The 12,767-nt window shown below is 40.3% G+C and overlaps 1 pseudogene; it reads right to left on the reverse strand.

The window, feature by feature from the left end:
- Positions 1–9,853: 9,853 nt before the first annotated feature.
- LOC110145583 (RNA-binding protein with serine-rich domain 1-like) lies at positions 9,854–10,746 on the reverse strand (annotated as a pseudogene).
- Positions 10,747–12,767: the final 2,021 nt, after the last annotated feature.

Genomic DNA, 12,767 nt, shown 5'->3' on the forward strand with positions numbered 1-12,767 from the left:
TATGTCTATTGCCCTGTTGACATGAACATCACAATTAGCAATTCAATATGTCTCCATTTGTTGTTATTGTTGTTGAGTCACAGTCATGTCCCATTCTTTCAAACTCCATAGACTGAAGCATACCAGGCTTCCCTGTCCTTCACCACCACCCAGAGATTAATCAAACTCATATCCATTGAGCCAGAGATGCCATACAACCATCTCATCCTCTCTTAACCCTTCTTCTCCAACCTACAATCTTTCTGAGCATCAGGGTCTTTTCCAATGAGTCACATCTTCTCATCAGGTGGCCAAAATTATTGGAGTTTCAACTTCAGCCTCAGTCCTTCCAATGAATATTCAGGGTTGATTTCCTTTAGGATTAACTGATTTGATTTCCTTGCTGCCCAAGGGATTCTCAAGAGTCCCTTGAAATTCACGAGGACTCTCATCACAGTTCAAAGACATCAATTCTTCAGTGCTCAGACTTTTATATTGTCCAGCTCTCATATCCATACATGACTACTGGAAAAACCATAGCTTTGACTTCACAGACATTTGTAGGCAAAGTAATGTCTCTGCTTTTTAATATGTTCTCTAGGTATGTCATCTCCACCCCACCCCCCCAAGGTGCAAACTTCTGTTAATTTCATGGATGCAGTTACTGTCCACAGTGATTTTGGAGTCCAAGAAAATAAAGTCTGTCACTGTTTCCATTGTTTCTCCATCTATTTGACATAAAGAGATGGGACTGGATATCATGATCAGAGTTTTCTGAATGTTCAGTTTTAAGCCATCTCTTTCACTCTTTTCCAACTTCATCAAGAGGGTCTTTAATTCCTCCTCAATTTCTGCCATAAGGCAGGTGTCATGTACATATGGGAGGTTATTGATATTTCTCTCCACAGTCTTGATTTCAGCTTGTGCTTCTTCCAGCTCAGCATTTTGTATGATGTACTCTGCATAGAAGTTAAATAAGCAGGATGACAATATACAGCCTTGACGTACTACTTTTCCTATTTGGAACCAGTCTGTTGTTTCATGTCCAGTTCTAACTGTTGCTTCTTGATCTGCCTAGTTTTCTCAGGAGGCAAATGAGGTGGTCTGGTATTCCCATCTATTTCAGTAATTTCCATAGTTTGTTGTGATCTACACAATCAAAGGTTTTAGCATAGTCTAATTCTCTAGCTTTTTCTGTGATCCAGTGGATGTTGGCAATTTGATCTCTGGTTCCTCTGACTTTTCTAAATCAACTTGTACATCTGGAAATTCTCGATTCACATACTGTTGAAGCCTAACTTGAAGGATTTTGAGCATTACTTTGGTAGCATGTGAAATGAGCACAATTTTATGGTAATTGGAACATTCTTCCGCATTTACCTTCTTTGGGATTGGAATAAAAACTGACCTTTTCCAGTTCTGTGACCACTGCTGAGTTTCCCAAATTTGCTGACATATTGAGTGCAGCACTTTCACAACATCATCTTTTAGGATTTGAAATAGCACAGCTGAAATTCTATCACGTCCACTAGCTTTCTTCCTAGTGATGCTTCCTATGGCCCACATTACTTCACACCCCAGGATATCTGGCTTTAAGTGAGTGATAACACCATTGTGGTTATCAGGTCAAGACCTTTTTTGTATAGTTCTTCTGTGTATTCTTGCCATTTATTCTTCATATCTTCTGCTTCTTTTAGGTCAATAGCATTTCTGTCCTTTTTTGTGCCTATCTTTGCATGAAATGTTCCCTTGGTATCTCTAATTTTCTTGAAGAGATCTCTAGTCTTTCCCATTCTATTGTTTTCCTCTATTTCTTTGCATTGATCACTTAGGAAGGCTTTCTTATTTCTCCTTGCTATTTTTGGGAGCTCCGCTTTCAGATGAGTATACTTTTCCTTTTCTCCTTTGCCTTTCACTTCTCTTCTTTTCACAGCTATTTCTAAGCCCTCCTCAGACAACCATTCTGTCTTTTTGTTTTTCTTTCTCTTGGGGATGGTTTCAATCACCACCTCCTGTACAATTTTACAAACATAGACGGTCAGGCAGACTGTCTATCTGATCTAACTCTTGGAATCTATTTTTCACTTCCACTGTTTAATCATAAGGGATTTGATTTACCTGAATGGCCTAATGGTTTTCTGTACATTGTTCAACTTAAGTCTGAATGTCTCCTTTTTCTAACTGAATTAATTATAGTATTTAGTTATGTGTTTGTTTTACTCTAACTTTGGGGCGTTCTTCTTGCTTGATGAATAGTGATTCCAAAAAAATAATTTTTAGTTTTTATATGATTTCTACTTATGTAGGGTCATGCAAAACTTGTAATATTTTAATATGAATCTTGAAATATTGGATTCTGATAATTATTTTTAAAAAAAGAAATTTAAAAGTATTTCTTGGTAGCATTTCTAATATTTTCAGAGTTTAGTCATCATATTGTTGATTCTCCAAATTAATTCATGATTAACAAATTCCTTCTAGTCACCTAACACTGTGTTAAGTTCCAGAAATGTGATAAAAGGAAAAAAAGATTGTACAAAACATTTCTCTCAAGGAACTCATGATCCAGTCAGGAAGATATGCATAAACTCAAAATGTCAACAGCTTGGTGAATACTCTCATTATTTTACGTATGAGGAGAGAGGAGGGTTTAAACCTAATATCACTGATAAGCAGGTTAAGGCAAATGGAAGTGAACAAGGAGGGGATAAGGTTAGAAAAATCTAAAAAGTGAGTTATTTCTTAAGGATGTTATCACATAGTATAAGAGCTTGTGTAGAATTCCAGGCATACAGAACAGCATAGGAGGCATACACAACTTATATCCTTCGATATACATTCATTCTTATAAAATAATGTTTCAGGATATAGAGGAGAAAGAAGGAAATTAAATTAGATCATTGCAGGATCATACCACAATATACCAAATTAGAGTTGCGTTTTTGGCTAACAGGAAAAAACGTTGTGAAAGGTTTTTAAAAGAATTGCACAATCAGTTAGGATAATTTTGTAGTATAAAGTTTCATAATTAAGAAACAATCATATATTTGATTATTGTTTCTACCATCTTTAAGCCTTATTAAATATAAGTTAATTTTAACCCAAGCATTACAGAATGTACTGTAGTTGATTAAAACTCTGGTTTCATTATACAGTAAGAAACCAAAACTAGGTTTTCTATCTTTGTATACTCAGACTATTATGAAGACCTTTATTTTTAGAAATTTCATCTTATTATTCTTGATAATCCAGAAGATTTTTTAGATATTTCCCCAATTTTAGTAACTAGCTAAGGGGATTTCCTTCACTGCAGCTTCTGGTGTTTAGTTAGCATCATAGGGATGTCTTGCTAGCTGCCGTTCTATGGTTCCTCTGCTCATATGCCCAGTGATACTTTGATGGTCTCAGACAATCTTTCCCACCACTGCTGTCCCCCCTACTCTGCTGATCCTCAGGCAACCCACAGATGTGTTCCTGTAACAACTTCTTTCCCATTTCTGTCTACCTTTCACTGAGGAGTACAACAGAAAACCTGATTGGGATCTTAGGGACAGTTCTCTTTGTATGTGATAGTTATTCTTTTCTCAGATAGGGTAGATTAGGATAGTTACAGAGGCAGTTTTAGAAATCTCACTAGGGGATTGTAGATAGAACGGGAAATTTAGGGAATTTGAGAAGACCACTATAATTTAATGATCACTTGGAAAAGCTATCAGAATATTGTGAAAAGAATGCAATCCCTATCAAACTACCAACGGTATTTTTCACAGAACTAGAACAAATAATTTCACAATTTGTATGGAAATACAAAAAACCTCGAATAGCCAAAGTAATCCTGAGAAAGAAGAATGGAACTGGAGGAATCAATCTGCCTGACTTCAGACTCTACTACAAAGCCACAGTCATCAAGACAGTATGGTACTGGCACAAAGACAGAAATATAGATCAATGGAACATAATAGAAAGCCCAGAGATAAATCCACGAACCTATGGTCACCTTATCTTCGACAAAGGAGGCAAGGATATACAATGGAAAAAAGATAACCTCTTTAACAAGTGGTGCTGGGAAAACTGGTCAACCACCTGTAAAAGAATGAAACTAGAACACTTTCTAACACCATACACCAAAATAAACTCAAAATGGATTAAAGATCTAAATGTAAGACCAGAAACTATCAAACTCCTAGAGGAGAACATAGGCAAAACACTCTCCGACATAAATCACAGCAGGATCCTCTATGACCCACATCCCAGAATTTCAGAAATAAAAGCAAAAATAAACAAATGGGACCTAATGAAACTTAAAAGCTTTTGCACAACAAAGGAAACTATAAGCAAGGTGAAAAGACAGCCCTCAGATTGGGAGAAAATAATAGCAAATGAAGCAACAGACAAAGGATTAATCTCAAAAATATACAAGCAACCCCTCCAGCTCAACTCCAGAAAAATAAATGACCCAATCAAAAAATGGGCCAAAGAACTCAACAGACATTTCTCCAAGGAAGACATACAGATGGCTAACAAACACATGAAAAGATGCTCAACATCACTCATTATCAGAGAAATGCAAATCAAAACCACAATGAGGTACCATTATACGCCAGTCAGGATGGCTGCTATCCAAAAGTCTACAAGCAATAAATGCTGGAGAGGGTGTGGAGAAAAGGGAACCCTCTTACACTGTTGGTGGGAATGTAAATTAGTACAGCCACTATGGAAAACAGTGTGGAGATTTCTTAAAAAGCTGGAAATAGAACTGCCATATGACTCAGCAATCCCACTTCTGGGCATACACACCAAGGAAACCAGATCTGAAAGAGACACGTGCACCCCAATGTTCATCGCAGCACTGTTTATAATAGCCAGGACATGGAAGCAACCCAGATGCCCATCAGCAGACGAATGGATGTGGAAGCTGTGGTACATATACACCATGGAATATTACTCAGCCATTAAAAAGAATTCATTTGAATCAGTTCTAATGAGATGGATGAAACTGGAGCCCATTATACAGAATGAAGTAAGCCAGAAAGATAAAGACCATTACAGTATACTAACACATATATATGGACTTTAGAAAGATGGTAACGATAACCCTATATGCAAAACAGAAAAAGAGACTCAGATGTATAGAACAGACTTGTGGACTCTGGGAGAAGGCGAGGGTGGGATGTTTCAAGAGAACAGCATTGAAACATGTATATTATCTAGGGTGAAACAGATCACCAGCCCAGGTTGGGTGCATGAGACAAGTGCTCGGGCCTGGTGCACTGGGAAGACCCAGAGGGATCGGATGGAGAGGGAGGTGGGAGGGGGGACTGGGATGGGGAATACATGTAAATCCATGGCTAATTCATTTCAATGTATAACAAAAACTACTGTAATGATGTAAAGTAATTAGCCTCCAACTAATAAAAATAAATGGGAAAAAAAAACAACAGATTTGCTTAACAATAAAACCATAAGTGAAAGCATAAAATATGCCTCAGGCCATTAAGTGAAAAAATAGGGCCTATATCCTGTTGATTGAGGTCAGCAAGATAATGATCCTAAGGACATGCTCATCTGCACATACCAAGGACATAAATATAAGGGAAAGGAGACATGTCAAAGTAGATGACCCTCATTATAGTGAAATTTGAGATGATTTGACATATGTTAGTGTATGTGAGCACGCTTTTTCTGATTTGAATAACACTATGACACTGCCCTCCCTTCCCTGCTGTGTCCACAAATCTTTTTGGTCTGTGTCTCCACTCCTTCCCAGTAAATAGATTCATCAGTACTTTTGTTTTGGTTTGTTTGTTTGTTTTCCCTAGACTCCATATATATGCTTTAATATTTACATTTATATATTTAATATATATGCTTTTCTCTTTCTGGACTTACTCTGTTTAATAGACTCTAGGTTCATCTACCTCATGAAAACTGGCTCAAATTCATTCCTTTCTATGTCTAAGTAATATTCAATTGAATGCATGTACCACAACTTCTTTATCTAGTCATCTGTGGATGGACATCTAGGTGGCTTCCATTTCCTGGCTTTTGTAGATTGTGCTGCAGTGAACATTGGGATATACGTGTCTTATTTTTTTCCCCCCTAGTCTTAAGTTTATTCAACATAATTATTTTAGTCTGCACAACAAAGCACAAATGCAACCTCATCTAAAATGCTACAAAGTTACAAAACTCAAAACAACATTTATAGTACTGAACATATAGTAAAAGCCAAAAAGGCAATGTACATGTTGCCAAGGTAACCTGGAAGACCACCCTGAATATCAACACAAAGGATGGGGGAAGAATGGGACAGTGGAGGGCGGGGCTGTTGTTCAGTGATGACCTGGCAGAACTGACTTTCAACTCACCAATTTCAGGGGGGAGGAGCCAAGATGGCGGTGGAATGGGATGGGGAAGACCACTTTCTCCCCTACAAATTCATCGAAAGAACATTTGAACACTGAGCAAACTTCACAAAACAGCTGACTGCTAGCAGAAGACATCAGGCGCCCAGAAAAGCAGCCCATCATTTTGAAAGGAGGTAGGACAAAATATAAAAGATAAAGAGAGACAATAGAGTTAGGGATGGACACCCACCCCAGGAAGAGAGTCATAATAGAGGAAGTTTCCAAACACCAGGAAACCCTCTCGCTGGCGGGTCTGGGGGAAGTTTTTGAATCTCGGAGGGCAGCATAACTGGGAGGAAAAATCAATAAAACCCGCAGATTACATGCCTAAAAGCAACTCCCAGCAGAAAAGTACCCCAGATGCTCGCACCCGCCACCAGCAAGTGGGGGTGGAACGGAGAGAAGCGGGCGGCATTGCTTAGGGTAAGGACTAGCCTGAATGCCCTGAGGGCAATTGGAGGGAGCTAACGTGAGATAGCAACTTAAACTGTGGGATAGCAAGAGAGAGAGAGAAAATTAACTGGCCCAAACACACTGCTGGCCATTCGCAGGATAAAGGGACTGAGCAAGTCCAGAGAAGAGCTAACCAGTGGCGGACTGGCCCATCCCCCACCAGAGGCAGGAGGCAGGGGGGAAGGGAAAGGGGCAAACTCAGCCCCAGAGATAGCACCCCGTACCAAACTGCAAGCAGGCCTCCATTTTCTAACCAAAGACTTCCTGAGATTCTGGATGGTCGACATCCACCGGGAGGGTCGCAGCTAGAGGCTAGCTCCCAAAAATAGACACAAGGCACACGCACCCGGCTGGCACGCACAGAAGCTGAGGCTGGGACCACGGAGGAGAGAAGGCGCACTGCACCTGGGGAGAGTGTGCCTGTCAAGCTCCTGGCTGCCTGAGCTGCTCGGGCCGGGGAAGGCACAAAACGCAGGCCCAACCGAGTCCGCACTTTTGTAGAATACCCAAAAACGGAAACCGCACGTGATGCAGGGTCCGCTCCATATAGAGCAGCCGGGAGCCTAAGCAGTGTAGACGGGGAGAGCACACACCTGTGAGCGGGGTCAAACCCAGTGTGGCCGGAACACTGTGAGAGCTCCCCATACACAGCGATATCTATCTGCAGTGCCCGCCCCTTCTCCGCAGCAGGACTGAACCAGGGAACCTAAACAATAGACCACCTCCACCCGCCGTGTCAGGGCGGTAATTAGACACTGAAGAGACGGGCAAACAGAAGCCAAATAAACAAAGAGAACCGCTTCAGAAGGGACCAGTGCAACAAATTAAAATCCCTGTAGATAACACCGGCTACACTGGAAGGGGCTTATAGATATCAAGAAGTGTAACCTGGAACGAGGAGCTATCTGAAACTGAACTGAACCCACACTGACTGCCAACAGCTCCAGAGAAATTCCTAGATATATTTTTACTTTTTTTTTTTTTTAATTAAAAAAATCTTTTTTCTTTTCTTTTTTATTTTTTCTCTTTTATTTTCTTTTAAAATTCCCTATTACTCCCCCATTACTCCTTAACTTTCATTTTCATATATTTTTATTAGGAAAAAATTTTTTTCTTGTTTTATTTTATTTTTCTCTTACTTTCCTTTAAAGTCCTCTATTACTCCTTTATTACTCCTTAATTTTTGTTTTCATTTCACTATAACCTTGCAAAAAAAAAAAAAAAAAGAAGAAGCCCTATTTTTAAACCAAACTTCATATATATTTCTAAATTTTTTTGTGTTTTTTTGTTTTTAATATTGTATTTTTAAGAATCTAACCTCTACTCTAGATTTTTAATCTTTGTTTCTCAGTATTTGATATCAATTTTGGACATTTAAGAATCCAATATTCAGTACCCATTTTTACTCAGGAGTGTGTTGATTACTCTCTCCCACTTTTGACTTTCCATTTTCTACCTCCGAACACCTCTATTTCCTCCCTTCCCCTTCTCTTCCCAATCCAATTCTGTGAATCTTTGTGGGTGTATGGGCTACAGAAAACACTTTGGGAACAGAGAACTGCATAGATCTGTCTCTCTCCTCTTGAGTCCTCCTTTTTATCCTCCTGCTCATCTCTATCTCCCTCCTCCCTCTCCTCCTTTTCATGTAACTCTGAACCTCTCTGGGTGTCCCTCATGGTGGAGAATCTTTTCACCATTAACCTAGAAGTTTTATTATCAGTGCTGTATAGTTGGAGAAGTCTTGAGACTACTGGAAGAATAAAACTGAAATCCAGAGACAGGAGACTTAAGCCCAAAACCTGAGAACACCAGAAAACTCCTGACTACATGGAACATTAAGTAATAAGAGACCATCCAAAAGCCTCCATACCTACACTGAAACCAACCATCACCCAAGAGCCAATAAGTTCCAGAGCAAGACATACCACACAAATTCTCCAGCAACGCAGGAACATAGCCCTGAGCGAACTCATTACTGGACACTCCATTGCACTCCAGAGAGAAGAAATACAGTTCCATGCACCAGAACACCAATGAAAGCTTCCCTAACCAGGAAACCTTGACAAGCCAATCATCCAACCCCACCCACTGGGTGAAACCTCCACAATAAAAAGGAACCAGAGACCACCAGAATACAGAAAGCCCACTCCAGACACAGCAATCTAAACAAGATGAAAAGGCAGAGAAATACCCAACAGGTAAAGGAACATGAAAAATGCCCACCAAGTCAAACAAAAGAGGAGGAGATAGGGAATCTACCTGAAAAAGAATTTAGAATAATGATAATAAAAGTGATCTAAAACCTTGAAAACAAAATGGAGTTACAGATAAATAGCCTGAGACAAAGATTGAGAAGATGCAAGAAATATTTAATAAGTACCTAGAAAAAATAAAAAAAAAGTCAATTAAAAATGAATAATGCAATAAATGAGATCAACTCACCAATTTCAGAGAGACAGGGAGATGTGCAAATGTGTGCCAGTGCACACACATATATACATCTGAAAATAACCACTTGAGGCAGAAAATGGGAGGTGGAGGGGTTGACTTTAAAGGTCAGAAAAGAACCCATGCATGGGAACAGGGCCAAACTAACAGTACTTATAGTTGCCTAAAAGCATGTCTTTCCTGTGGGACTCCACGGGTTACCATATGGGCCACAAGTCATGTGTAGAATGGAAAAATGTGCTCCCACACTGGGGCTTTACCACCACCTGGGGTACCCTGCTCAGCCCTGCTGGCTTCGCCACTAAGCTGACTCTCAGGACCTGGAAATGTGGAAGCTCTTTAGCTAGAAAATTGGAGGGCATCTTTGCAAGCACGACCCCAAACCCACATCACTCCTACTGTGGGAACTCTGCTACCCAGGGAGACAGTCTCAACCACTGTCTCCACCTTCAAAGCCTATCCTTGAGGGAGGGGTTTCCTTCCTATAATCCCCTTTTAGCTAGAAAAGTGACAAGAGTGACCTGGATGGGACATGACTCACAAAGGCTAATCTTCGGCGGCCCAGCTTATCCAGAGGATTTGAAGCTGGAAAGCTCGGTTGGTGGCTGCGGCCAAGGAGAGCAGGATTGCTGCCGCATGGAGGACCTGCAGCAAGGGGAACGCGACCTTCTCCACATCTGTGGGAGTGACCTTCAGTGCATGGGAGGCGGTGGCACTATGCTCTCAGGAGGGCTGAATGGCCTGGGGGTGCCCAAGGCCAGAAGGCCAGCAGTGGTGGTAGTGATCTCTTGGCCATCCATTTGTGCTCTGTCCATGTGCTTCAGAGCCTTCTCAGCCTCATCTGGATTCTCAAATTCCACATGGGTGTAACCTTCAGAGAGATGAGGGTGCATCCTTTCTACAGGAATGTCAATCATTTTAGTTTCCCCATAAGTGGAGAATATCTCCATGATGTGATCCTCGTCACATTCACTGTGAGCCTCCTAATGTGTACTTTGGTGGGTTTCAGGAAAGGCTCTGCTTTTTCCTTTCCTTTTCATCTCTTTTGAGTGATGTGGACTTGGAGCCGCGATGCCGCCTGTTCTCATGTCTGTACAGTAAAGTATATGAGAGCCAGCGGAGCTGCTGAAGCTGGAGCTGTGGAATGTGCTGGAACTCCCTAAGCGGCTCCAAGCTGAAGATGAACTGGAGCCTGGGCTGGGCTGGAGACCGAACTGAAGGTGGAAGTGGGCTGAGACCTGGTGCTACCACTCCCACTGGAACCACTGCGCCTCTCCCAAGTCTCATCCCTGCTTTCTCCCTCTACTCCTTGATGGACACTATCTTTAGAGCAATCCTTGGACGTCTCATCAGAGCGTTCTTCACGTTTGATGGGAGATGGTGCTCTAGTGCTGGACTTTTCATAATTATTTTCTTTGACTCTTACCAAGCTCTTCTCTTTCACTCCTGACAAATCCATTCTCCCTTCTGAGGTGTTCAAAGCAGCAATGGCGGCCTCACTTATCTGAACTCTCATTTCTAGTCTGAGTCTGAAAAACGATACCTAATTGATTGCAATTTATACCAAAGTGCAGCATCTTCCCACCACCAGGAACTTCTCCTGCTCTCCTCAGCCTCCACATGTGTCTTTTTGAATTATGATTTTCTCAGGGTATACACCCAGTAGTGAGACTGTGGGATCCTATGGCAGATTTATTCCTAGTTTTCTGAGGAATCTCCATACTGTTCTCCATAATGGCTGTATCAATTTACATTCCCAGCAACAGTTCAGGGGGGCTCTCTTTTGTCCACATCCTTCCAGCATTTATTGTTTACAGATTTTTTTGATGATGGCTCTTCTGGCTGCTGTGAGGTGGTATCTCATTGTACTTTGGATTTGTATATCGCTGACAATGAGCACTGTTGAGCATTTTTTCATGTGTTTATCAGCCATCTGTATATCTACTTTGGAGAAATGTCTGTTTAGGTCTTCTGCTCATTTTTTTTTTTTTTTTTGATTGGGTTGTTTTTCTAATATTGAGCTGCCTGAGCCACTTTATATTTTGGAGATCAATCCATTGTCAGTTGGTTCATTTGCACTTATTTTACTTATTCTGAGGGTTGTCTTTTTGTCTTGTTTATAACTTTCTTTCCTGGATGAAAACTTTTAAATTTAATTAGATCCAATTTATAATTTTTTTTTTTTTTTTTTAGTTTTTAATTCTGCTACTCTAGGAGGTGGATCCAAGAGGATCTTTTTGTAATTTATGTCAGAGTGTTCTGCCTATGCTTTCCTCTAAGAGTTTTATGGTTTTTGGCCTTACATTTACATCTTTAATCCATTTTGAGTTTATGGTTTGTGTATGGTGTTAGGAAGTATTCTAATTTTGTTCTTTTACATGTAACTGTCCAGTTTTCCCAGCATTACTTATTGAAGAGGTTGTCTTTTATCCACTGTGTATTCTTCCCTTGTTTGTCAAAGATAAGATGCCCATAGGCACATGAGTTTATGTCTGGACTTTTTATCTTGTATCATTGGTCTATATTGCTGTTTTGATGCCAGAACAATACTGCTTTGATTACTGTAGCCTTGTAATATAGTCCAAAGTCAGGAAGATTGATTCCTCCACCTCTGCTTTTCTTCCATAAGATTCCTTTGACTATTCAGTCTTTTTTGTTTCCATACAAATTGTAACATATTTTGTTCTAGTTCTATGAAAAATGCCATTGGTAATTTGAAAGGGATTGCATTGAATCTCTAGATTTCTTTGGGTAGTATACTCATTTTCACAAAACTGATTTTTCTAATCTAATAACATGGAAAATCTCTCCATCTGTTTATGTCATCTTTGATTTTTCTCATTAGTGTCTTGTAGTTTCCTGAGGATAGATCTTTTACCTCCTTAGGCAAATTTATTCCTAGGTATTTTATTCTTTTCATTGCAATGGTGAGATTGTTTCCTTAATTTCTCTTTCTGATATTTTGTTGTTAGTGTATAGGCATGTAAGAGATTACTGTGTATTATTTTTGTATCCTGCCACTTCACTAAATTCATTGATTAATGTCAGTCATGTCTGACTTTGTGTGACCCATGCACTGTAGCCCACTGGGCTCCTCTGTCCATGGGAATTCTCCAGGCAAGAATACTAGAGTAGGTTGCCATGCCCTCTTCCAAGGGATCTTCCCAACCCAGGGATCAAACCCAAATCCCTCACATTACAGGCAGATTCTTTGTCGTCTGAGACACAAGGAAAGCCCATGAATACTGGGCTGGGTAGCCTATCCATTCTTCAAGGGATCTTCCTGACCCAAGAATCGAACCAGGGCTTCCTGCATTGCAGGCAGATTCTTATCAGCTGAGCTCCCAGAAAGCCCTAAATTCATTTATTAGCTCTAGTAATTTTCTGTGGCATCTTTAGGGTTTTCTATCTATATGATCATGTCATCTGCAGACAGTAAGACTTCTTTTCCAATCTAGATTCCTTTTATTTCTTTTCCTT

The sequence above is a fragment of the Odocoileus virginianus genome, chromosome 17, assembly GCF_023699985.2.
Source record: "Odocoileus virginianus isolate 20LAN1187 ecotype Illinois chromosome 17, Ovbor_1.2, whole genome shotgun sequence".
Taxonomy (NCBI): domain Eukaryota; kingdom Metazoa; phylum Chordata; class Mammalia; order Artiodactyla; family Cervidae; genus Odocoileus; species Odocoileus virginianus.